Below are 15,164 nucleotides of genomic sequence, written 5' to 3'. Positions count from 1 at the left end.
ATTTTCCTCACAAACAAAATGTGTTTTTAGTTATTTATGCAACTGTTGTGTAATAAGGGGCATTAACACACGAATGTGGGTTTATCATACGAGGCGAAGCCGAGTGTGATAATAGTATCACATGAGTGTTTTAATACCTAATTATCAACAGTTGCATACAAGACTTTATCTACACCCATAATATGAATCTTCTAAAAGATTCTGAAACAGCTTACTGCTAACATTAAAACAGCCAGTCCTAGTAGTAACCAAATATCATCAATTATTGATTATATACAAATAAACTAAGTATTAATGAAAAAAATATTTATTTAAGTAGTAATTTACATTTTGTATAGTGCAATTATTAAAATTCACTTGAATATTATGCTCTTTTGCAGCGTTTAAAATATCTGGTGGTGTGCTGTCAAAACTTGAATCGCTCATTTTTTGTAAGCTTGTTTAAGTAAGAAAAATGGAGGGGTTCGAATAACCTACTTTTTTTTTTACGGCGCGCTAGGTTCTGACTTCTGGTTGTGTGGAACGCGCGTATACGGAAATATTGTTTTTTTTTGTAAGTCATACAGATACCACGCATCGAGCAATAAGAATGTGGCTGTCTGTTGAAACTCTTTGCACATGAAGTGATCGAGACGTCGCGTCGATAGCCGTGTACCGGCCGACTGGACTGTTATTGTTTATTTGGGTTCTATTTCAGTCATCTCGCATGAAAATATTGTTCATCTATTCGCAGCGAACTCCGTCTGATTTGTTTTATCACATCAGAACTCTGAGCCCGATAGTAAAGATTTGAGATATCTCAAATGTATGTACATAATATGTAAATATTTAAAAATGAACTATTTACATGTAACTACAAGCTATTATATTTTTATGAAAATCGACGATCAGGACGTTCAGCTGATGGTAATTGATACGCCCTGCCCATTACAACGCAGTGCCGCTGCGTATTCTTGAAAAACCTCAAAAATGCGCTCGTCACCTTCAGACAAAAGATGTTAAGTTTGCCCATTAATTTCACTAGCTATGGTGCCCTTCAGACCGAAACACAGTAATGCTTACACATAACTGCTTCACGGCAGAAATAGGCGCCGTTGTGGTACCCATAATCTAGCCGGCATCCTGTGCAAAGGAGCCTCCCACTGGTAGATTAATGGTATTTGTGAAAATTTCCGATGACCCAGTGAGCAGGTAATCTTATCTTCACATTCTAGTTATTTTGCTTATCTTTAGCGATTTGATAGTTGGGTTTATAACTTAAATGGTAAGAAGTACCTATATAATAAGTTGTCGTTCATCTATGGACTCTCTAGCATCCTCCAGCCTCTGTCTGTTACTAAATTTTTTTTAAATTTTGTGATAAATAAACGCTTTATGCCTCACGGACACCAATTCTACGACTTTTGAAATTTTTGTCTCTATGCCTGTCTGTCCTCAAGAACGGCTTTCAGGATCTTGATGAAAGTTGGTGTTATCATCATATTTAGATCATGTGATTGGCCTAAGCCAGTATATTATATTTATTATTATTATAGGACTTTACATACTTTTTACAAGACTTTTTTCTGCTCTCGATTTTTTCGCTTATTTTCTTTTGTTTATGGAATATGTAAATTTAACATGTTTATGCAAATAAGAACTTTGACTATGACATTGACATTGAGGACAAGTGAACGTACAGGTCACCCAATGTTAAGGCGACACTCAATGCCAGCGACCTTGAGCGATAGGAGTTCATTTAAGGCGACACTAAATGGCAGCGACCTTGAGTGATATGAGTTCACGGCTTCCGGCCCGCCATCTACGTAACAAAGCCAATATTTTCAAAATTCTTGCATGGAAAAGTGAATACAATCCTCGTTATTCACTACTAATCTGAATAAATATACCTACACAAAAAAGTAAAGCTATAAGAATAACTTTTCTGAGAGTTGTACTAAAAAAATGCGTCATGCTATGCCAAAAAACTTGTTTAACTGCAAGGAAAAGTGGTAGTTCAAAAAGGCTCTGGAGTGAAAACTATAACCAACAGCAAGCATTAGAAACTTTCAAATAAGACTTAAGTATATATTAGACTTAAGTGTAACAGGATTAAGTAGTGTTCATAGCTCGAAATGCTATATTTTCACCAAAAAAATTGTCTGAAAACACCTTGTTTACATGATTTCTGCTTACTCTTCGCCTTAAGGGCCTCTTGAACACCATCTGCTGGTGTAGACCTACCGCTCACTTTCTGCTTCAATACCAGAAGAATCACACGAGCATTACTGACCTTTCTAAAAAATGTACGCGCCTTTTTTGGAGGTACGTCATAGTTTGGTTGTTCATGACAGACAGTTCCTTGAAGACCGCGCTGTATCATGTGAAGGTGGAACCGCTCTTCGGACAACTGCCCGTGATAAATGCGATAGAAGACATATGAAGACTATGGAGCGACGTCTTCACGCAACTCTCTACAACTAGATGGAAGACAAGTTTCTTCCGGCACTGGTCGACGATTTCCCGAGAGAGACCTGCATGCATCCGCACAGCAATGCATGTTGGAGGTGTCCAACATATCATTGATATGCCGAAGAAACAGTCGGGAGATAGCACACAGCCTTGCAGAACTCCAGCGTTCAAGGGCTTCTGATTTGAGCAATATCCGTCGACACGGCCCGCTCGAGTTTTTCACTCAGAAAGTTTCATCAAAATTGGTCCAGCCGTTTAGGAGGAGTTCAGTTACAACACACAAAAGAAATATATATATTAAGATATATGGACGGAGTTGAGAATCTGAACCAATCTCAAATTCACTGGAACACACAAAAAAATCATCAAACTCGATCCAGCCGTTTAGGAGAAGTTCAGTTACAACAAACGCACAAAAGAAATATATCTAATATATAAAATTCTCATGTCGCAGTGTTTGTAGTTAAACTCCTTCGCAACGGCTTGACCGATTCTCATGAAATTTTGAGTGCATATTGGGTAGGTCTGAAAATCGGACATCTATTTTTCATCTCCCTACATGTGAAGGGTGGTCCACGCCAATTTTTTTTTACATTTTTTTTTTAATTTGTTTAATTATGAGTCAGCATTAAAAAATACATACAACTTCAAATTTTCACCCATCTACGATCAACAGTTACTTTTGTATCGCGATTTTAATATCGGCAATACAACGTTTGCTGGGTCAGCTAGTATATATATATATATATATATATATATATATATTAAGATTGTACTTAGCGAGTTAATTTTACGGTAGTTAAATAAATTTTGATAGTCAAGTCTGTACGAGAAAGCCTGGAAGTGGTGTAGTGTAGTGTATGATTTCAATCTTCTAATAAAAAGCAGCATTTTAAATATTATTATAGTTATAATCCTTCCAACTTTTTACATAGCTATACAGTATGGCTATGTAAGAATTAGCTGATGCACATAACATCAAAAATCTGTGGATTATCACAGCATGACCGGCAAACTGAACATCTGAATCCTTGTTCAAATTTCTAATTAGAAAAAAAATCTATATTAAACTTATAGTACAATAATGAGAATGTCATTACAATTATTTTGAACTAGCTGACCCGGCAAACGTTGTTTTGCCATATAAATTATTTTTAGAGTTAGACCGTTTCTTGGACAATCATTTATTTTTCTAAAATAAACGTAGCCTAATTTACTCCTTATTACATCAGCTACCTGCCAATAAAAGTCGCCGGATTAGCCGGAACAAATAGACAGACAGACAGACACACAAAAATTGTAAAAAATGTTATTTTGGTGTATGGTACCGTATATAAATTCATAATATACATTTATTAAAAAACGGTTATTTCAATATTACAAACAGACACTCCAATTTTATTTAAATGTATAGATAATTCATACAATATTTTTATAAATTATAGCCTATATGTTATTCCTTGTGTGTAAGATATATTATTGCAAAGTTTCATCAAAATCCATTCAGTAGTGTTTGCGTTAAAGAAGTTCAAACATACATCCAAACATACAAACTTTCACATTTATAATATTAATAATAGGATTCGATCTCAGCCATCCTTAGGAATGATATCCATACTTCACGGCCACATTATCTCTCCACCTTCCTAGAAGGTGAAGCTCCCTCCCGTTGCCCTTTCACCCCCTCGCGCTAGTCCTGTCGCGTCAGTACAGTTTGCAGTTTCATTACCGTTCACTGCTTTGTCTTTGAAGTTTTCATTGTTACGTTTTGACTTGTTGATAGTTCTGTAGTTTCTGTTGTTCTATGACGCTATTATTGTAGAAATATAAATCCCTTTATATACTTAACCCAGCTTCTTTCATTGAGATTTCTTCATTATAATAATTATCATCAGCATCAGAACACAACACCTTTGAATCAATCTATAATAATTAAATAATTAATCGTTTTGGAACGAAGTTCCTTACTTCAGGCTTGGAGGAGATAGGGATTTTGCTGCGGGACCGAACTGAAAAAAATGTGATAGTAAAACCGTAAGAAAAAGTCCGCGGAATAAAACCGTTAAGTGAGACGTGCGCAGGCGCGACAGTCGTATACACAAGCGAGTAGTGTATAATACCTATCTCTTTCTAATGGACTTTATTATGTGAGTGCAAGAAATCTTAGCAGGGTTGACAATCTTGTCATTGGCAATCAAGTAACATATGTAATATATTATATTTATTCATAGTAATAATATTATCCTAATGATGCTTGTTTGGCACACTAAAATAATGGTCCAGAGACAAGTTAACCGGGTAGTATTGTTGAAAAAATATCCATAATTCGTTCTCTGCTTCCTCAAAAACCTTAGAATCTATTTCTTTACCTATATACAAGCTACGTCATAAATTATTTGGCAAACTTGATTTTACTCCCAAAGAGCGTCTTATCATAAATAACATTTTTAAAGGGCGACGCTATGTTATAGTGCAACATCTGGGCTAGTGATACAATAAACTTGATCGTGTTTTTACCTATTTCAAGAGGTCCGATTAATTTGAAAACCTATGGAACCTAAGCATATCGAAAAGCATAGTGAATACCTAAAGGGCGAAGTGAGAAAACTTTAGATACAGTGGTGGACATATAGTTAGAAACACTTCATATGAATTCTGGAAGTATAAAATCAACGTGCAATATTCGTGAACAATAATATGTAAATCCAATAATTAATAATCATGCAAGAATAAAGCCACTGAATTAAAATATTCGTAAAAATTTATAAAAAACCAAATTATATGTAACCTTTAATCACAAAAAGAGTTAAAACTTTTCTAGGTGTATTTGATGTTACTGACCGTTTCGACGGCTAATTATAAACAATTTAGTTGAGGATAGTAGGAAACTTCTTTCTTGGCTTTTTCTACCGATTTGGCGGCAAATGAACATCGAACTGGAATTTTGTATACAATAAGTTTTGTTAATAATAAGCAAAAATAAAAGTTGTGACGCTTAGACTAGACAAAAAATTGTTAATTTGCAATCAAAAGTGGATGTACAGGAGAATAACTGAAAACCATTTGAAAAGTTATGTGAGGAAAGTTTTTAATGATATTGACCATTAAATAAAACACGGAACTGTTGAAAATGTTCGAAGAATGACTCGACCGAGAAAAACATCGACCAGAGAAGGTATGCTAATCGTACGTGTTGCTAAACAAGACCCATTTAAAAGCTCCAACCACATTAAGAATGAGAGTTTTTCCCCTGATAACCCTAGAAACATGTCGTCAAAACCAGTACGCCGAAGATTAGTAGAAGCTAAATTGTTTGGGAAGATTTCTCGAAAGATACCGCTTCTTACCAAAGAACACGAAACAAGCGTTTATTATTGTGGAAAAAATTTGTAAATTGGACATCTCAGATGCTACAAAAATAAACATAGTAAAATCAGACGGAAAGCACTATGTTAGACGTCTAATATACCATACTTTCAATTATAAATATACAAGGAGCATAGTTAAGCACAGTGGCTGCAATATCAAAGTATGGAGATTTTTTTCCCGATGTGGAGTTGCACCTGCTCGAAATATTGATGGTACAATGGATCAATTTCATTACCAAAACATATTAGAGGACATAATTATTCCCTACTCTGACGACGATTTGCCTGTAACCTGGATCTTTCATGGTCATGACCCTAAACACACGGCCAACAGTGTGAAATATCTCAATAGGGAACAGCGTATTGCCGTCTTAGAATTACCTTTAAATAGTCTAAGTTTAAACCCTTTTGAAAATCTGTGGTACGTCGTTAAAAAGAAAGTTTCAAACAAACCCAACTCCAGTCAAAAAGAACTCTACAAAGCTTTTGTCGAAGCATGGAACTCAATCCTCAATCTAAAAATGTCTGACATTGCATGAATCAATGCCACGTCGTTGCAGACCTGTCATTAACAATAAAGGCTACGCAATTAAATATTAATTATAACACAATTCATTAGTCTTTGAACAGTATTACGTAAACAAAATATTACTGATTACTTATTCTTATAAATTATATGAGTTTTAACTGTATTTTTCAGTTGCTTCTAATTAGTTCTCCATTATTGTTGATACCTTAAAAGACATTTACATAGTTGTTTGTTCGAAATTTAATGTTATTTTTATTTTATGGAATAGGAGGACAAACGAGCGTACGGGTCACCTGGTGTTAAGTGATCACCGCCGCCCACACTCTCCTGCAACACCAGAGGGATCACAAGAGCGTTGCCGGCCTTTAAGGAAGGTGTACGCGCTTTTCTTGAAGGTACCCATGACGTATCGTCCCGGAAACACCGCACAAGGAAGCTCATTCCACAGCTTCGTGGTACGAGGAAGAAAGCTCCTTGAAAACCGCACTGTGGAGGACCGCCACACATCCAGATGGTGGGCATGATATCGTAACTTGTGGCGTGTCGTGCGAAGGTGAAATTCGGCGGCAGGAATCAGGTTGAACAGCTCTTCGGAACACTCCCCGTGATAAATGCGGTAGAAGACACACAATGAAGCGACGTCTCTACGCAACGCCAAGTGATCCAGCCGTTCACAGAGTACTGGGTCCCCGACAATTCGAGCTGCTCTGCGTTGCACGCGGTCAAATGGATCGAGCTGATACTGGGGTGCGCCAGACCAGAGATGACAGCAATACTCCATGTGTGGCCGGACCTGCGCTTTGTACAGCGCTAGAATGTGGGCCGGCTTGAAGTATTGCCGTGCTCTATTTATGACGCCCAGTTTCTTTGAAGCCAGTTTGGCTTTGCCCTCCAGATGGCCACGGAATTGGCAATTGCTCGAGATTTCGAGACCCAGTATTCCGATACTAGGCGAGGCTTTAAGGGAAGTGTTCTCGAAGAGCGGTGATACGGCAAATGGGGTTTTTTTAGTGGTAAACGCGCAAACTTGAGTCTTCTGGGGGTTAAATTGGACAAGGTTCAACTTAGCCCATTCCGCGACCTTCTCGAGAGAGGACTCGATAGAAGACACAAGTTTCTCCCGGCACTGGTCGACGTTTTCCCGAGAGAGACCTGCATGGCCCGTGTATACGGCATCACCAGTGCTGTCGTCTGCATAGCAATGCATGTTGGCGGTGTCCAACATATCATTGATATGTAGAAGAAACAGCGTGGGAGATAGCACACAGCCTTGGGGCACTCCAGCGTTCACGGGCTTGGGATTCGAGCAATAATAACGACCTGTATGCTGCGCCCAGTGAGGAAGCTGGAGGTCCACTTGCATAAGCTCTCGGGAAGCCCAAATGATGGAAGTTTTGCGAGGAGCGCCTTGTGCCATACACGTGCCCCCTTGCTTTCAATAGCCGCCGCCCATCTATGTGTTAGGTATACCAGAAGATCGCCAGTCGACCGACCATGGCGAAAGCCGTACTGCCGGTCGTTGATCAACTGGTGACCTTCAAGGTGTACCAAGAGCTGGCGGTTAATTATGCTCTCCATGATTTTGGAGAGTAGGGAGGTAATAGCAATAGGCCTGTAGTTTGCCGGATCCGAACTGTCTCCTTTTTTTGGGATCGGATGGACAAGGGCTGACTTCCATGAATCAGGGACTACGCCTTTTGAATAAGAGTGCCGGAATAAACGCGTTAGCACCGGCGTCAACTCAGAGGCACACGTTCTAAGCACGACTGGAGAAATGCCATCCGGCCCGCTCGACTTCCTGACGTCCAACAAAAACAGAGCTTGCCTAACAGTTTTCTGTCGGAACTGTACTTCAGGCATGGAGCTCTGACACCGCGGGATAGTCGGCGGTGTTTTTCCGTTGTCGTCAAGAGTCGAGTTGGAGGCAAAAAGAGTGCACAGGAGATCAGCTTTCTCTTTTGTCGTATGGGCCAGGGTGTCATTCCTCATGTGCAACGGCGGCATGGACGGCTGGTTGAAGTTACCAAGAGCACCTTTCGACAACGACTAGAACTTGCGTGTTCCGGTCGGGTAACTGGAAAGCTGCTCGCCAATTTTGACGACGTGCTTCGATTTCGCACGGGCGATTTGCCGCTTAAAAAATCTGGCGGCACGGTTATATTTCCTCTTCAGAACTTTGCAGTTCGGATCCTTTGAGCCCAGCGCCGCAACCCAAGTTCGATACGCCAGTTTTTTGCAGTCAGATGCTGCTTTAACTGACGCATCGAACCAGGGCTGTGATCTGCCACCGATCGGTACTACAGAGCTTGGTATAAAAATATTCATGCCCTGCAGTATCACATCGGCTACTGCAACGGCGCAGGCACTAGGATCATCCGAAGGGAAACAAACCCTGCCCCAAGGGTAGGATGCAAAAAAGGAACGCATCCTATCCCAATCTGCTGACTTGTAGTGCCGAACGCGGCGGGTCGCTGGTGGTCTGCAACGTTGGCGTCGGATAGGCACTACACTCCTGACGAGGCAATGGTCGGACGTTCCGAGAGGGGCGTCGACAGAGACCTGGTAACCATCGGGATGTGTAGTCAGCAGAAGATCTAATAAGGACGGCATGTGGCTATCCACATCCGGGAGCCGCGTCGGCGACTCAACCAATTGGGACAGACCATACGCCAATGCAAAATTATGCACAGATCGCCCTGCGTAGTCTGTGGTACGTGATCCAAGCCATTCGGCATTGTGCCCGTTGAAATCACCCAAGACTACGATTTCAGCGGAGGGGATCTGAGCAAGCACGTCATCAAATGCCGCTTGAACGCAGCCCATGAGGTGATCCGTTTCTGCGTTACCACTATGGGACCTGTAGACACACGCATAGATGAGGACGTGATCCTCTAAATCTACGCGGAGCCAGAGAGTAGACAGGCCCCTACCCTCAAAATTGCCGAGACGGCGACAGCAGATATCCTCCCTAATGTACACACATACCCCGGCATGAGGCATGAAATTATGCTCAATTTTGTACCCGGGGTACGTTAAATATGACGTATCGCTAGGTCGAGACATCTGCGTCTCCGTAAGGAAACACAAGGCCGGCTGCGCCGTCTCAAGGTGGTGGTGGACGGCGTTTAAGTTGGAGTGAATTCCCCGGATGTTACTAAAGTCCACATTAAGCGTGGAGCGGGGTGCCGTGGTGTTGCTGCCCTGTTTGTCCTGTGACATACGCGGTACTGTGCCCTCCCCAGAATACGAGGGGCAGCCCGAGCGCGAATGCTCGGGGAGGGATTCTCCGGCTCTACAAGAGCCGGTACCCTTAATTTTTTTTTTAATACCGCTCTCATATTTTGTTGGGGGGGGGGGGGAGGACGGAGGGGAATGGCCTCCGGTCCTCGACACTAACCTATGCGAAACAAGCACTGACCGCTACTTCACGCCGGTATTCTGTGCGAGTGTGGTAAGTAACCCGGACGAGTCTGGCCCGATTGTGCTGATGTCATAAGACAGCAGCGTGACTCTCCCACTTTCAAAAAGCACGTAGTCGCCTCTTACGACACACTTGGACCTGGGACTACCCTATTCTTTTTACGCCCCGGGGCAGCACAGGGCGAATGTTAGAACGGCAGTTGTTAAGTAGTAATTTTGTTGATTTTCTAATAAATGATAAGTCATTGAACATATTTTATGCAAATTGTTGTTCATTTTCATTTCCAAATAAAGAGCGTTGCTGAAAAGTATCTTGTATAATGTTTAAGATAGTGTTTCTAAATATATGTCCACCACTCTATATGAAGATTTATTTGAAGTGAAAGCTTGTATAGCCGTGTTGAGTTGTATTTCTGGGAGAGAAAAGCCTGGGTTTTCAGGGTTTAGTGTTGTGTGAAGCGCAGTGTTATCTGCATATATAGTTATGGTAACTTCATCAAGGGTTGTTAAATCTGCTGTGAGAATGAAATGTACCACTGGTCCCAGAATGACGCCATGAGGTACACCTGACTTAATGTCGAGCATTGGTGATAATCTGTCATTATATTAAAACATCCTTTTTCGCTAACACTACTACTGCAACAATAAATTCGTCAACTTCCGCCATAATCCATTTTTATGAGCTTTATTTTCTTCCATCTATACATTTTAAACAGATGATTCTTAAAAGGACTGAGGCACGATACCACATGAGTATCTTACGTAACTTTGGGTGCACACACCATTGTAAATCTCACAAGATTTACCATTTACATCACATAGAACTCTAAAGGTATCAATTTTTTTTTCATGCCAGTACGAGAAAACTTATATCCTATTCCTGGTGGAGCGTCTGTATCCCCGCATCTTAGTCCAGTATTTATGATGTATCTTCTTCGAATATAATACTAGCTGACCTGGCAAACGTTGTTTTGCCATATAAATTAAATAAATGTAAACCTTCCTTGAGCTTCAATGAATCTATTACAAAAGATTTCATTGAGATCAGTCGAATAGTTTAAGAGTTATAAGGTAACATACAAACATACATTCACTTATATATATATATATATATATAAGTGAATGTATGTGAATGTATATATATATATATATATATATATATATATATATAAGTGATTGTATGTTTGTATGTTCCCTTATAACTCTTAAACTATTCGACTGATCTCAATGAAATCTATATATATATATAAGATAGATATTTTATTATATATATATATATATAGATTTCCTTGGTTCTAGTCTAGTTGCTGTCATGTCCGAGCTCCTCCTGGCCTGTTCCTCAGCGGCATACTCATCTCTTGAGCCACTGTGAACCTTGATCCAAGAAAAACGTGTCGGGTAATCACATTCCCCCATCAGGCAATGGTGACGGTTGCATGTAGTTGATGTTATAATGTTGCTTAGTTGAGTACTGTTTTGCTATAAGATCAACTATCTGTCATATCAATGTTACTTACCTGTTAAATTTTAACATGAACACCTTTCTTCATGCCTTCTGTCGTGTAGGTAGGTGCTTACTAGTGAAATTTATAAACTAAAAAAATGAGGAATTTTTAAATAAATTTAAATTTAAATAATAATTGGTAAAATTTGCATATTTGTTCATTTAAATCACATGTCTACTGTAGTATCTATATAAAATGGAGTATGACTGATACTACTACATACGGTAGACTAGAGATTGAAATGACAAATACTTAAGGTAGGAACATTATATTCATATCAACATGTAACATTACGTTGTCAATCACTTCCTATAATAATCTGTTGCTATCTGTTCACTATTTTAAAGCGCCTCTAAGTTTTTATGCGCAAATATACTCCCGCACGTGTTGCTAATTGTATACAATTAATAAATTTGCATCTAGCATTCTTTGAGTGTTTGTTGATATATATTTATGAGAATTTAGATCACATTGGCGGATCGATACAAAATAATTGTCTCATTTTGTAAATTATTATTTCAAGAGCTGTTGCATGAGCCTACAGATTAACTTATCAATGCTGTAATACACGTTGAGTTCTTTTGTTGTTGTCTTCTTTTTCTTATGATTAATTTATGTAACTCCATAGACTTACAAATTACAATATATATTTGTGTATAGACATATAAAGCATGAGAGGGAGAAGATCATCTCTAAAGGAGAAAATACAGCAAGATAGAAAAGGAAAGCGAAAGTTCTGTTATCGTAACCGCTTTCAAATATAGCGCTATCGCGTCGTGCATACGCCTTAACCAAGCCGATCCCAAGCGGAGGAAGTATTGGAAAAGAGCTCTGATCCGGAAAGGGTAATATCTGTCTTTTGGTTTTCCCTAAAATTCATTGTAATTTGATCTTTATTGCGCTATTCTCTCCAACACTACTTATCTAGTACATACGTAGTTCTACAGTTTTAGTAGAGATTTTAGAGTCCAGTCATTTGTTTCTTGGTATAGGCACAGACGAGTAAAAAAAGAAGGACTCCGCGCCGTGATATTAGCAAGTGAAGCACCGTTATGCTAATGTGTATGCGGTTAAGGGGGATTCTAGTTACACAATTTTTTCTCCCTTAAATAATCATATATGGCCACAAATACTTATATAGTAAGTATCGTTTTTACACTTTTTCGCAACGCAGGACGGCATTTTTAAAACATTTTATTGAGACGCAAACTGATCTGTCACAGACGAAGACAATTCTCATAATGGCCGCCTATCGGCCTGTAGTAGTGTAAGTGTGTGCGTGGGGCTATGTATTTACACGTTAATCGGATTGTTTTGGTGCTACACTGTTATGTGACACGGAGTCCTTATTTTTTACTAGTCCGTGGGTATAGGGGTCTTCTTATTCAAAATCTCTTGTACTGTTGTTTTTATTATTTGACTTATTCAAGTTTATTTAATATTTATTCTAGGAAATATGTTACTATAGATGATAAAATATTTGACAAAAGGTGGTGAGAATGTTGTAGCACAAGCCAATAGATGACCACATCAATTCAAAGAACAATTCGTTCTAAACCAACAATGATCGGTATATTCGTCTCGTTTCACAACCTTTGTAAGTGTTCTTATAAAAATTGTAGAGTCGTGCTCCACCCGGAGAATAAGTTAGTGTACCCCATGGTCAGTCAACACCGTCTCCAGAGCGTCCACTAACAAGAACGTGACATCCCCCGAGTTGTGAGAGGTTGTGCAGAAGGGTCACTAGCTTTTTGGCGGACAGGATCATCAAGATTTTTATCGACGGTGCATGATTCGAATTAAAACCCATAAACACCCGAGTATCCCGCAAGGCTACGTGCCAACTTATGTCTGAAATCGATTTTATGCTTTGTAAGTATCGGAATAGGGTCGAAATAATTTAGTCCAATTTAACCCTAAGAAGACACAAGTTTGTGCGTTCGCCGCTAAAATACTCCCTTTGTCGTATCCCTTTAATTGAAGATCACTCCTTTATTTGCCACAGCCTGTATCAGCATACTCGGCATTGATACATCGAGTGACTTTAAGTTCGTGGTCACTTGGAAGAGAAGGCCAAAGTCTCTAAAAAGCTTGGTGTACTTAGAGAGGCGAGACAGCCTTGTGACACGTTGTCTCTAGAGTGTGATCCAGATGTATTAAGCGATTAATACAGGCTAACTTTCTTCTTATTCTTTGGAAATGCGTTATAGACGGCAACCAGACGTGAAATCGCTGTACGTAGATTTGATGAGAGGGTAAGCCAAGTTGCAGCATTTATCAGAGAATGAGAAGCCAGAGAAAGTATATTTTATACCACACTTTTCTATTTTAAAGGCAAATGAATCGGGTAGTGTTGAATGGCATCTTCCATAATTTATAAAAATCATCATTTGATTTTATTATTGCAACTATATTATCTACCTATCTTAAAGAAATATTAATACAATCACTAAAGAGCGAGGTTGCAACAAACTCCGTCTATCTGTCCGTCCATATGTCACAGCCACTTTTTTCCGAAACTATAAGAACTATACTGTTGAAACTTGGTAAGTAGATGTATTCTGTGAGCCGGGTTAAGATTTTCACACAAAAATAGAAGAAAAAATCCCCGATACTTGAACTGTAACTCAAAAAATTTTTTTTTTCAAAACCATTCGTGTAACAGTGTATCTATGGTCTTTAAAAATAATATTGAGGTTTTTAATATCATTTTTGTCTTAACTGCATGGTTTGCGCGAGAGACACTTCAAAAGTGGTAAAATGCGTCCCCCATTTGATAAAATAAATTTCAATTACTTACATTGAAATAATTCTTTTAAACTAATTTACTGTCTAGAAATAGGTAAATACTTACTATATTATATTACTTGCTGCTACGGAAACCGTCATAGGCGAGTCCGACTCGCACTTGGCCGCTTTTTTAAGGTACCCTATACCTTATAAGGAAGCTCATTGCATACTTTGATTTTAAATAGATGAAAGTTCCTTAAAAACCTCACTATAATGCCAGTGATCCGGATGGTGGTGATGCTTTCCAAGTTTGGGGCGTGCCGTGTGAAGGTGGAATTCCCGTGAAAAATGTGGTAGAAGATACACAATGGAGCGATGTCTCCAATGCCAAGGAATTCTACCGTTTATAGAGCACTAGATCTGTAATTCCAACAGTTCTGCCTTGCAAGTGGTCGAGTAGTTCGTGCTGATACTGGTGTGAACATGACCTGAAATGAGACCAATACGCTATATTATTGCCGGACCTGCGCCTTGTAGTGGCCTAAAATGTCCTTCAAGTTTCTTGGAATCCAGTTTGGCTGGTAGGCAAAGCCAAATTCCAGATCATCTGATCGTGGAATCGAGAATCGCTCGAGATTTCGAGATCCAGTACTCTCATACCTGCCAAGACATTGAGAAGAGATATAACAAATAGGATTTGACATTATGTTCTTATGACTGTAAGGAAATAGGACTCTAAGGAATAATTCTCAAAAGTTATGTAGCTAATCTTACAGTTGACATTAAATTTAAAAGTAGACCATAATGTAATGGAAAATAGTTGAAAAAATAGGATTTCATTAAATTTTTTTATCTACAAATTGGAGCATTTCTATTCTAAATAAAATTTGAAAAGCATAATGATTGATTTTTATTTCATTATCATTTCTCATGGTCGCACAAGGTACATCTACCTACCTGCTGCTAATCTACCCTGCTTACTGAGTCAAGTGTAACCGTCATAATCCAGTTATTGAATATTTTAGTAATTAAATTATTTTCATTGTAAGTAGGTATAATAATTTCTTAAAATTTATTGCATAAACTATACGCGGGGTACTTAAATGGCAAAGCAACGTTTGCCGAGTCAGCATATTGTTTATGTAATACTAGCTGACCCGA

Source organism: Leptidea sinapis, chromosome 42 (assembly GCF_905404315.1).
Source record: "Leptidea sinapis chromosome 42, ilLepSina1.1, whole genome shotgun sequence".
Classification (NCBI taxonomy): domain Eukaryota; kingdom Metazoa; phylum Arthropoda; class Insecta; order Lepidoptera; family Pieridae; genus Leptidea; species Leptidea sinapis.
Note: the sequence above shows the minus strand (reverse complement) of the source record.